This window comes from Zingiber officinale, chromosome 2A (genome assembly GCF_018446385.1).
Source record: "Zingiber officinale cultivar Zhangliang chromosome 2A, Zo_v1.1, whole genome shotgun sequence".
Lineage (NCBI taxonomy): Eukaryota > Viridiplantae > Streptophyta > Magnoliopsida > Zingiberales > Zingiberaceae > Zingiber > Zingiber officinale.
In genome coordinates, this window is record NC_055988.1 from 8,579,995 (window position 1) to 8,592,582 (window position 12,588).

At 37.7% G+C, this 12,588-nt stretch overlaps 1 pseudogene; it reads left to right on the forward strand.

Annotated features, from left to right (window-relative positions):
• Positions 1-445: 445 nt before the first annotated feature.
• The window catches only part of LOC122043527, a 33,312-nt pseudogene continuing 21,169 nt past the window's right edge, over positions 446-12,588 (forward strand).

A 12,588-nucleotide genomic window follows, 5' to 3' on the forward strand; every position in this document is an offset into this window, starting at 1 on the left:
TGCAGATGGAAATGTGTTTGATCTGCTAATTTTTGGTTGCTTCCAGACTAGAAGTTTCAATTATCTTTAAGATATACTTGTTTTCTATTTTCTATACCTCCTTGTTGGTTCAATAATCATTTTTGCGGCTCAATTTGGCATTTGATGGTTTTCATGGTGAACACACAGGGCACCACGGTGAGATAGTTTGGAGATTCAACGACTTGTGCTGATCCGTCCAGTGCCAATGTAAGCAGGGCCTTCCCTCACACATTTGGGCAACCCTTGGCTCATTTTCTGAGGGCAACTGCAAATATTCCTGATGCCTAGATCATCACAGAGCATCCCCCAATGAGGTTTGCGAGCAATCGAGTTCTCATCCATTGAATATTTTTCTGTTAAATTAATTTGAAAATAATAGTGCATAAGCACTTACATCAATCTAATTGTTACCACGAAATTCACCATGTCTCTTTGTCTTAAGCAAGCAAACATTTCATGTGAACATTCATTGGGTGTGTACTACTGATCTCTTGAACCATTATTTTTTCCCTTTGTTATTGTTTTATGAGGTTTGATATCAAATTTCACAAACCTTGCCCTTTTTCCTGGATATAGGTGGCACTGAAGGTCTCTTTGCACAGAAGACTCTGGAATTTACTAATGAGGTTCTTGCTACATACAAGAACCAAGGTGTGAAATACTTACTTTAACGTTCTCGTGATCTTATTGAACTCAGGTGCCTTTCTAATTGATAGAGACTCCTTGTTGTATTTAAAGGTGGTTTTGATTGACTGGGTCGAACAGTTGATCAAATTAGAACAACTGAAAAATTAAATGCGACTATGAAAGCATGTCGTGTTCTAAAGTTGGATGGTCTTGTCATTGTTGGAGACTTGGAGGTAACTTGTAAACTCTCCAAAGATCTCCTTGTGCGTTCTCTACCTCACAATTTCTTCATTGCTTTTGTGATTAGGAGTCACGTCCAACTCAGATGCTGCCCAACTCGCAGAGACATTTGCAGAGGATAAATGCACAACAAAGATACAGCTGATTCGATTATCCTCTTTATCTTTCATTCAGGATTCATCCTCAAGTTGTTACATCACATACGTACACCAAATTTGTGTTGTTCCTTCATAATGTTCAGACTTGTTGCGATGAAGTCATCAACAACCATATTCATCAGCTTTTTTAGTCTATGCTGGTATTATGTATGCTGTTCTTAAAAATGTTGCCTCGTGAACAGGTGGTTGGTGTCCCTGTTACATTGTATGGGGATCTTAAGAATCAATTTGTGGAGACAAACGTTGGATTTGACACTGTATGCAAGGAAAGCCCAACCAAGGGAATGAAATCTCCCATTGTTATCATTCACTATCTTTCTTCAAGCTGATGCTTTCCAAGAAGACTAGAATATTCTCCACATTATTTAATAATAGATGAATGCTAATACTTTCTCTGTTTCAGGTTAACTCACAGCTAATAAGCAATGTGTGCATGGATGCACTATCTGCAGAGAAGGTAACAAGATTCTGTCATTATTTGAAGGAAAGGGCTATATATCTTCTAGTTGTTTTTGGTCAGGTGGTTAGGATTCATTTCAGATCAGATAGAAATTCTTCCTTGCAAAATCTCATGGCAGTACTTTTGGTGATTCAACCCTATAGCGACAGGTGTTTCAAGAACCATTACATGAATACTTGCATGATCGATGATGCATTTTGCCATGCATATGCAATCAATCATATGTGAATCATCGTAGCATTCTCCCTAGCCAAAATGAATAGACCAAGGATAGTTTCCCACGAAGAAAGGAAACAATTGAGACTTCGAAGAAAAAATGTAAGGAAATTTTTTCTCGAGCATAGTTTTCCTCTGCCTCCAAGTGTGAAATTGGATGAAAGGAAAGACTAGGGATTTTTCTCCCTAGTTTCTTCAAATATAATCATAAAGCTATTATTTTTTGTAAATTTTTAACTTTCTCTTCCTCTTTCCTTCCAAGCAATCACATAATAGGAAAAACTTACCTTATTCATTTCATCCAAGTTTTATGACATTTCCCTAGCTTTTCCCTTTCCAGTGAATGTTTTTAAAACCGTATCTGACCTGCAGGTTACACTCCGAACCAACAGCAAATCCGATCTGATTTACCTTTTAAATGTGTTTAACCAAACTGATTTACCTCAAACCGGTTTAAATGAATAAGCAGGATAAACTCCCTACAATTTTGGCGTACAAATCCCTGTTAGATTAAATTAATAGAATTTTGTTTTATTTTCCAATTAGTTATTATAGTGCTGCATAGCAATTATAAGGATCATTTGTATTTTATTTTGTTTATTTATTTCATCAGATTTGTGTTTAATTATATAAGTGCGAATATTTGTAGTTATATACAAACTTTGTATATTTTAAATTAATTTTTTTAGAAAAAAATTTGATATGCTTATGATATTCATATAAAATATTTTGTAGATATGAAAGTATAAATTATATTTATGATATTGATTTCTTGGTCAACTAGTTTCATTAGTTCTGCTTGTTGAACCATCAATCTTTTGTCCAATCAAACCATCAATTTGATCGTCCTACGGTTCAATCTCTTGTTCAGATTTCAAAACATGGCTTCTAGTAGGTATCACATTCTTTAATATATTTTGCATTTGAAGACTTTTAATTACTTGACACAACTGGCATTTTGTTTCAAGCTATAATAAATGCTTTGTTCTCATAATCATTTTAATCAGTTGAGGTTGTCTGCTGCAGTATTATTATTTCATTCGCTTGATGGGTCCCCATGCTTCACATGTTGCTGCAGAATGTGCACTTCAGTCACATCCAAATATGGTTCTTAGTCCCTTCCAAATGATCCTTACAATCTTTTCAAAACAAATATGTATAGTAAGCAAAATGCTCATGTTTTTTTTTTTTTTTTTTGGAAACAATGACTTGTTCTACTTGTTCTCAGCTTATCTTAGGCGAGGAAGTGGCCTTGTCAAAACTTACACTTTTTGACATTACAAAACAGATTTGTGATGCGGTTCAAGCCAGAGCAGCAAAAGGTTGAATGCTACTTTACTGATCTTGTTTAACAGCTGATGATCTATTATTCTATTGTGATATATCTATCTTTTTGCAGATAAGTATCATGGTGTAATTCTTATCCCTAAGGGGCTCATCGCAAGCATTCCAGAGTTATATGCTCTGTTACAGGTTGTATCATAGTTTCTCAGGTTCATGGAATGAAATTTGATGAAGAATGGAGTAATTAGTTCGATAGAATGGAATGGACAAAGAATTTAATAGGAATGCTTATTTCTTAGTTTGTTTTATGCATTAGAATAGTTTCTTCCTTGTATTCCTATATTTGATTAATAGGAATTTTATTAAGTAATCGAGAAATAATGGCATTTGCAATGCTAAAATATACCATTTGTCCAATACAGCCTTCCTGCCCAACCCAACTCAGCTTGTTCGACCCACATTTCTCATTTATACATGAGAATTGAATAGATGACAAATAATTTATCAAATAACGGTTCTCATAAGGGAATCACTGTGTTGGACAATCTGTTGCCAGAGATATTGGAGAAAATTACTGAATTAAAATTATACAAAATCAATTCTAATTTATCTGTTGAGATGACCTAAGCGGATAATATCAGGCTGTCATTTGGGGCTGATTTTGTCAAGTTTTCGGTGGTCCGAGTTTCAAAATTGATGCGGTGCGTAGCAGAATCGGGAGTCGATCACTGAGTCGAGAAGGGAATTCACCGAGTAAGATACTGAGGCCTACGCTCAACGCAGTTTGAAACATATTCACTACACCTTCGGTTAATGTTCTCTTGGGTCGTTTATTCCCAGGATACAACGACAAAATTACGCACACAACCAAGCATTGGTTGTTCGTGGCGAACTGAGAATACACCCGAGTACTATCATGAGTAGTTTAGCCGAACGGATACACGGCTGAGAGAGTTTTTGTAGGAAAATACAGGTGGACAGAGATTCTTTTCCTGCTCTTCCTCTCGCTCTCTATCTTCGACTCAAGATCTGAGCTCCTTATATAGGGGCTCAACCTTTAACTGTAATAAATGATCAATTAATGGTCATTTATAGTCATTAATTGTCAGTAGTTTCAATTGGATCAATTAATAGTCATTTATTGTCATTAATTATCGATAATTTCAATTGAATGAATTAATAGTCATTATTGTCATTAATTGTCGACAGCTTCAATTGAAAGAATTAATGATCATTTATTGTCATTAATTGTCGACAGTTTCAATTGGATTGAATTAGTTGAAATTAATTCTTCCATTTCACTTGAGCAGTAATAGAGTCTCTTCGTCTCCATCTCTTTATTCCATTCACATTTCCAATAATCTTCCACATGAATGAAAAACAGGATATATGATAGCATTCAACAGTTGAGTCTAGTACAGGATAGGTAAATTTTATCCTTTGAACCTTCCCTTGTGAAGATTTGTTTATACTGGCTGAGACATGATGTCCTTGAACTGTTCTACTGTCTGTGTAAGCATTGACAAATCTCACCAAAGACTTCCTGATACAATTTAGTTCTCATTAGTGTGTTCGTTCTTGGTCATGAATACGCCTGGTTTGTAAGAAGCTCTAAGAATTGTGCCTCTAATTCTCTTCGAAGCGGCCTCACTTCTTTCTCACATAGGTGATCTCTTAAAAGTATTCTACATTACTTTACTGGATCATTAAAAGTCATGTGTTTAACCTCAATCCTTCACTGATCTATTGGGTTGTTCCCCACAGTAACTTTGTCAGTGTAGTTATATTGTCCCTTTGAACCTAGTTCCTAGGATCTCCAGTCTACATAGGTTGGGTTTCCTTTGCACCAACATTTTTCATTGGCATCAAGTTCATCCCCCACGATGAACTTGTAACTAACTCTCTGTTTAACCCCTTGGTTAACAGATCTGCTAGGTTATCCTTTGACTTCACATAGTCAACAGTGATAATTCACGTTGAGAGTAATTGTTTAATGGTATTATGTCTATGATGTATATGTCTAGACTTACCATTATAGTGTCTGACCAATTGCTGATTGACTATTGCAATGTATGCAAATTGTCAGCACATGTTTCAACCATCTCAGAATATCTTCTAAGAATTGTCATAGCCAATAAACATTTTCACCACATTTGTCAAGAGCTACAAACTCAAATTCCATCATGGAACTAGTTATTACAGTTTGCTTAGAAGATTTTCATGAAATTGTTGCACCTCCAAGTGTGAATACATATCCACTCGTAGACTTGGAATCTTTTATATCAGATATCCAACTCACATCATTGTATCCTTCGATCACAACAGGATATCTCATATAGTGCAGTCCATATTCACGAGTATACCTCAAGTACCCAAGTACTCTTGTTATCTCTTTCTAGTGCTCAACATCGAAATTACTTGTATATCTACTTCATCGTGGAACTAGTTATTACAGTTTGCTTAGAAGATTTTCATGAAATTATTGCACCTCCAAGAGTGAATACATATCCACTCGTATACTTGGAATCTTTTATATCAGATATCCAACTCATATCATTGTATCCTTCGATCACAGCAGGATATCTCGTATAGTGCAGTCCATATTCACGAGTATACCTCAAGTACCCAAGTACTCTTGTTATCCCTTTCCAGTGCTCAACACCGAAATTACTTGTATATCTACTCAGTTTACTTACTGCGTAGGTCAAGTTTGGTCGTGTACAACTCATCAGGTACATCAGACTTCCAATCACTCAAGAATACTCTATCTGAGAGATACTTTCTCTTCGATTTTTCGATAAATGTTGACTCGTATATATTGACGTTCGTGCTAATGTTGTATCACCCTTGGTGAATTTCTCAAGAATTTTGTTCACATAATGGGATTAACTAAGAACAAGTCCTTCTGTTGTTCTAAGAATTTTGATTTCTGGAATTACATCAGTTAGACTCATGTCTTTCATATCAAATCTTGAGTTCAACGTATCTTTAGTGGATTTGATTATCTTATCATTACACATAAATATGTCATCTACATATAGGCACAAGATGACGTAGTCATTCTCTGTGGCTTTGATGTAGACACATCTTTAATTCACATTCCTTCGTGACATTATCAAATTTTTTGTCACTGCTTTGGTGCTTGTTTCAAGTCATAAAATGACTTCACCAATCTACAAACCTCGATATGCTTTGATTATCAATCTGGTCTTATACTTATCAATTGTGTCATTTCATTTTCTTCTTGAAGATCCACTTGCAACCTAGTGGTTTACTTTCCGGAGGAAGATCCATAAGTTTCCAAGTGTGATTTTGCAAGATAAATTCTATCTCAGATGTAATTGTCTCTCTCCAATGAGGTTCATCAAAAAAACTTACTACTTCTGAGTAACTTTGGGGCTCACTTTCCAACATAAAAGTGATAAAATCGTATCCATAGGATTTTTCTACACGAGCTCTTTTGCTTCGTTTAATCTCAACCTCGGCTAGTTCCTCATCATCATCTTCACCTAGTGTTTCATATACCCGTTTTGAGCAGCTAACTTGCTCTTGAGTCTTATACGGAAACACATGCTCAAAGAATGAGGCATTTCTCGATTTTTTATCGAGTTTTTGTGTATATCCGGTATTTGTGACTCATAGACAAAAAATTGATATGTAGTGTCGTTATGTGCATATCTAATAACTATGCAATCAACGGTCTTTGGTCCTATCTTAAGCCTTTTCGGATCAGGCACCAAAATTTTAGCAAGATACCCCTACATTCGTAAATATTTATAGGATGGTTGTCTTCCATTCCATAACTCCATAACTCATAAGGGCTCTTATCTATTTTCTTTCGGGCGACTTATTTAAAAGGTAATTAGCTGTTAACACAACTCCCCCCTCCCCCCCACATAAACTCTAGCAATCTAGAGCTCAATAGAAGAGCATTCATCATCTCCTTTAGAGTTTGATTCTTTCGTTCAGTAACTCCATTTTGCTGAGGAGTATAAGGAGCTGTTATTTCGTGTATGATCCTATGTTCAACACACAACTCAGCGAATGATAATACATATTTACCGCCTCGGTCACTTCGAACCACTTTAAATTTTTTATTTATTTGGTTTTCAATCTCATTCTCATAGAGAGCAAAATTCTCTATACCTTCATCTTTACTTTTGAGAAGATACACTTAACAATATTTTGTGTTATCATCTACAAAAATGAAGTGTTTATTCCCACCACATGTTGGTCTACCTTGAGGTCGCACACGTCAGTGTGAATTAGCCCGAGTGATTCGTTGCTGTTGGTGTAGTGGAGACCGGCAAGAGGGGGGGGGTGAATTGCTGTAAACAAAAATGAAACTACCCTCCTCGGATTTCAACTCAAAATAAATGCAGTAGTAAAATAATAAAGACAGAAAATAAAAACAGAAACAGAAGTTTAACCTGGTTACAACCAAGAGGGTGTTAATCCAGGGCAGTGAAAAGCGCACTAAGAAAATTCTCCTTCTCTGAAGGCGGAGAAGCCTTTTACACTCTAATTGCTTAGAACTACTGCTAGGAATTGCTTACCGATTGATTGCTTGAGTTGTTGTTGAATTCCTAGCTCCAGGGGTCTTTATATAGCTCCTGGAAAGTCTATCCCGAGGGTCCAAGGCGCTTCCAACAAGGTTCAAGGCACCTCCAGCTCGGTCAGCGGATAAAATTTTATCCGCAACGCAAACGGTCAAAATTGACCTGTTGAAGGCGCCTTCAATAGGGTTGAAGGCGCCTCCAAGCTGGAGGCGCCTCCAAGCCTGCTGGAGGCGCCTCCAAGCTAGCAGCTCACTTTTCAGCCTGGTTTCTTCAGCTTCCGACGCTCCGTTCTTTTGGGTGATTACGGTCAACCGGAATAGGGCTCATCCGAACCCAATTCCCGGCCTTCTCCTCGAGCAGCCTTCCGTCCCGGCTTAACGTCCCTCGAACGCCGCGCACGCTCTTCACGCCCACCGGAGTACTCTTCCCTATCTCTCTCGTCCTTCGGACGCACCGAGCCCGTCGGCTCCCTTCCCGTGCCGTCCTTTTCGCTAGCTGCGTCTTCCGCTCGACTTCTTATGCTCCTAAGCTCCTGCACACTCTGTAGCAACCACCCTCCTTACTGCTACCCTGGAGGTGACCGTTACCTAATTACTCATTCTACTAAACTAATAATGCTTTACCTTAAAGATAATAAACTTGACATGATATATATATTGTTTTTTTTTTTTTATTTTTTTTTTCTGTTGGCATGCTGTATTATTACTAACTATTTCAGTGCTGCCATTAACCAAGCTTATCAATCATACCAAAGTGTATTAGCATGTTTCCATAATAGCATTTAAAACTTGTATGCATGTATAAACCTTTGCATAGTTCGGTCATGGCTATTCCTACTAATACTGCATGCATAACAATTCATTAACAGTCAAAACTTTAACCAATAATAAGGAAACATTAAACCAAACTAGTGTGAAACCTTAACAACAATTCCGATAGGAGTATCTGTATCAACACGGCATAAACAAGCCTAAAATGCACTTTACTCATTTCAAAGCTTGAAAACAATTGCAGCACAGTTATGAACAAATGCAGGTTACGGATGTATCATACAATTCTATTTGGTACAGCAACTGAGCATGCAAATCATAGAACCAAATCTTACTGCAGAAATTTCATGCTATAACAGAATCTAAAGCAACTGAGCATACCACTTCACACTTCTAACTAAGTTTGCAAACTAAAAATCAGATATGAACTTCTTATATAAAAATCAAACTCAAATCAGATATGATCTTATTTCACACTTGCTGATCCGAAAGAAGCACTTACTGCAGAAATTCCAAGCAGCACTTAACCATAACAAAAGAATCATTAAAACAAACCAAATACAGCAAATGAACCTATCTCTACAGCAGAAAAAGTCAAGATGAACCATACGGCAGATTCTTATTGAAGCAGATCTCACTTCACAAAACTTGAAAACTAATCCAGAAATAAGGAAAAGAACATGTTCCCAGCATAAACAGTTAATCCAACTAAATAACAGAAAGATAACGAAATTAGTAATGCAAGATAAATTCTACTCTAGCAGTAACAAAAACACTAGCAGGTACGATTTCTAAATTCTTCTAGTAAGGTCCCAAGCTTCCATATCAGCCACCACACACACACCATCAATATCTCCTTGTCGCCTTCTTCTAGGCCACTTTAGCCTTTCCTTTATTTTTATTCATATCTGCAGTAGGAGGAAAAAGTAGTATCTATAAGCTAAAAGCTTAGTAAGTGCTTTCTACTCACAAAATCCGATACAGAATGCATAAGCATTAAAGAAAGCAGGGAAATACATGCTCAACATGAAAATAGCAAATGGAACTACATCATGCATCTCTAAAGGAAACAACAATTTAACTTGCTAGAATTTGCAACTTAGATAAAGGAACTTGTTCTATTTGTTTCCAAACTAATACTTTTATACTTTAAAATAATATTCAACTTTACTTGGGCCCGGCATTGTACCACTTTGCGCGCCTTTCTTAATGAGAATTGAGGTAGCTAATCCCAAAACCATTAAGACACTTCTAGACCTTATGTCTAGGGGCAACTTGGAGCCCATCCCTTGGACCTTGTGTCCGGTACATACCCTTTAAAAGTAAAATACTTTTCTTTATATACTTCTTTAATCACTTCTTCTAAATAAATGCCTTGGCATCTATTTAAGCACTTAGTGTGCCTTGATTCTAACTTCTGAAACTTAGGATCAGATTGTATCTTAATATTGCTTTACTTGTACTTCTCTCGTTTATTCAACAAACAAGAGATTTTAAACTACATGGCACTGATATAAAATATTATCCAGTACATGTTCAAATAAACTCCACAATAATTAAAGAAAGAACAACTATATCACTGAAATATAACATGATATGTTCAAACCGAATTCAACAGCCAATAACAGAACTACATGGTCATAAATGGTAAATCTTAGCTAAGCTCACAGCAGCAAAAGTTTCTACACATCAAGCTTGTAACAACTAACTTATTCATAAACCGACAATCTTTCATCATGCTGTAGCTTGAAGTAATTTGTATCTACTTAAACATGCTTGAATTGTGAGGTAAACACATCAAAAACCTGCTGTGATAAACAAAGGAAACATCAAGATTCTGTCCGTGTATTAAAAATAGCCAAAAGAACCTATCCCACATCTTAAACCGAATTGTAAAACAAGGGTTGCAATCAATTCCATACTCTAGAATGAAAAACTGCTCTTGTTCATTACAGATTCTGTCCGTGTATTAAAAATAGCCAAAAGAACCTATCCCGCATCTTAAACCGAATTGTAAAACAAGGCTTGGAATCAAAACCATATGCTAGAATGAAAAGCTGCTCTTATTCATTACACAACAACAAAACGCAAACGAAAACCCCGAGAGCTACTCCTACCGCAGGTGAGAAGCACTTACCGCGGGTTCTTGGACTTACAACCGAAGGGAAATGCTTTAGGGTTTCGGTGAAGCTTCGATTCCACCTTTTTCCTTGTATTTCCCGAGCTCTCCTTGCCGGAATAGTCACCCACGGGTGGAGACCGGCCGGAAAACACCTCGCCGGCGTCGAGAGGAGGAAACCCTAGACTCGGCGGCGGTTTCGCCCGAGAGGAGAAGACGGCGTCGTCGGGAGAGAAAAAGAGAGGAAAAGGATTTTTTTTTTTTAGGGCTCGGGAAGAAATTTACCTCCTTAAATAACCTGGGTTATTTTGGTTCCATCTATTACTTAAATATATTTGTTCCCCCACTTAGTTAACAAAACAAGCTCAGCTCGGTTGGTTGGGCCGCTTACTGCTTGGGCCCGAGAAGCTGGGTTCGAATCCCAGCTCTTGCACTTTGGTTTTTATTTTATTTTATTTTATTTTTAAACTTTCTCCACTCGGTAAAAATACCAAACGGACTCCAAAAATTGCATAAAAATACTCTAAAAATTCCTAAAAATCTCTAGAATATTTTAAAAGTATTTTCAAATATTTTTGAAGATATTCAGAACTCAAAATAAGGAAAATTGGGTCGTTACAATTCCCCATACCTTATAAAAAGTTCGTCCTCGAACTTAGAATAGTTCTGGATATTTCTGTCTCATACTATCCTCCCGCTCCCAAGTGACTTCCTCGTGTTCCTGGTTCTGCCAGACGACCTTCACTAGTGGTACTTCTTTGCTTCTTAGTCTCTTGACTGCTCTGTCCACTATCCGTGTAGGTCTACTCTCAAAACTAAGATCCTCTTGGATCTGCACTGACTGAGGCTCAATCACTTGGCTAGGGTCATGGAGGCACTTCTTTAACATGGAGACATGAAACACATTGTGTATTGCTGACATGTCTTGTGGTAATTCCAGTTTATAAGCTACCTTACCAATCCTTTCTGAAATCAGATAAGGTCCTACATAGCGAGGACTCAATTTGCCCTTCTTGCCAAATCTCATCACTCCCTTCATAGGAGCAACTTTGAGAAACACTGAATCTCCTTCTTGAAATTCCAGTGGCCTACGGCGTGTGTCAGCATAGCTTTTCTGTCTACTCTGGGCAGTCTCAATCCTCTGTCTGATTTTCTGGACAGCCTGAGTGGTTTCTTCTATCAGCTCTGTCTGAATGCCCAGCTCTACTTCCATTTCTTTTCTTTCACCTGCTTCTTGCCAGCATATAGGCGATCTGCACTTTCTGCCATACAACGCCTCATATGGTGTCATCTTGATGGTAGCCTGATAGCTATTATTGTAGGCAAACTCAGCTAAGCACAGATACTTGCACCAACTGCCTTTAAAATCTAGTGCACAAGCCCTGAGCATATCTTCTAGGATTTGATTTACTCGCTCTGTCTGTCCATCGGTCTGAGGATGGAAGGCTGTACTGAACTTGAGTTTGGTGCCTAGTGCAGTCTGAACACACTCCCAGAAGTGAGAGGTGAAGCGCCCATCCCTATCAGAAACAATAGATTTGGGAACTCCATGAAGTCTGATCACCTCCTTAACATATAACTGTGCCAACTGCTCTATAGAGTGGGACACCTTAGGCTAGAAAATGGGCAGACTTGGTCAATCTATCCACTATTACCCATATTGCATCATATCCATTCGTAGTTCTTGGGAGACCTGTTATGAAATCCATGGATATGTCTTCCCACTTCCACTCTGGTATAGGAAGAGGCTGTAGAACTCCTCCTGGTCTCTGGTGTTCTGCTTTGACCCTCTGACATGTCAGGCAAGTACTGACATATTTAGCTACATCTCTTTTGAGTCCCGACCACCAGAACCTCTGTTTCACGTCTTGGTACATCTTGGTAGAACCAGGATGCATAGAATATGGCGTACTATGGGCCTCTTCTAAAATTCTCTTTCTCAGCTCTTCATCATTGGGAAAACAAAGGCGATTTCCCTGATAAAGAATTCCACTGTCTGATACCCGAAATTCTGAATTTCCTTCTTCTTGTATTCCTTGCTTGATCTTTTGGATATCTGGATCTTCACTTTGCTTTTTATGTATATCCTCAAGCAGAGTTGACTCTAGGGTCAATGCAGAAAGTTGCCCATAAA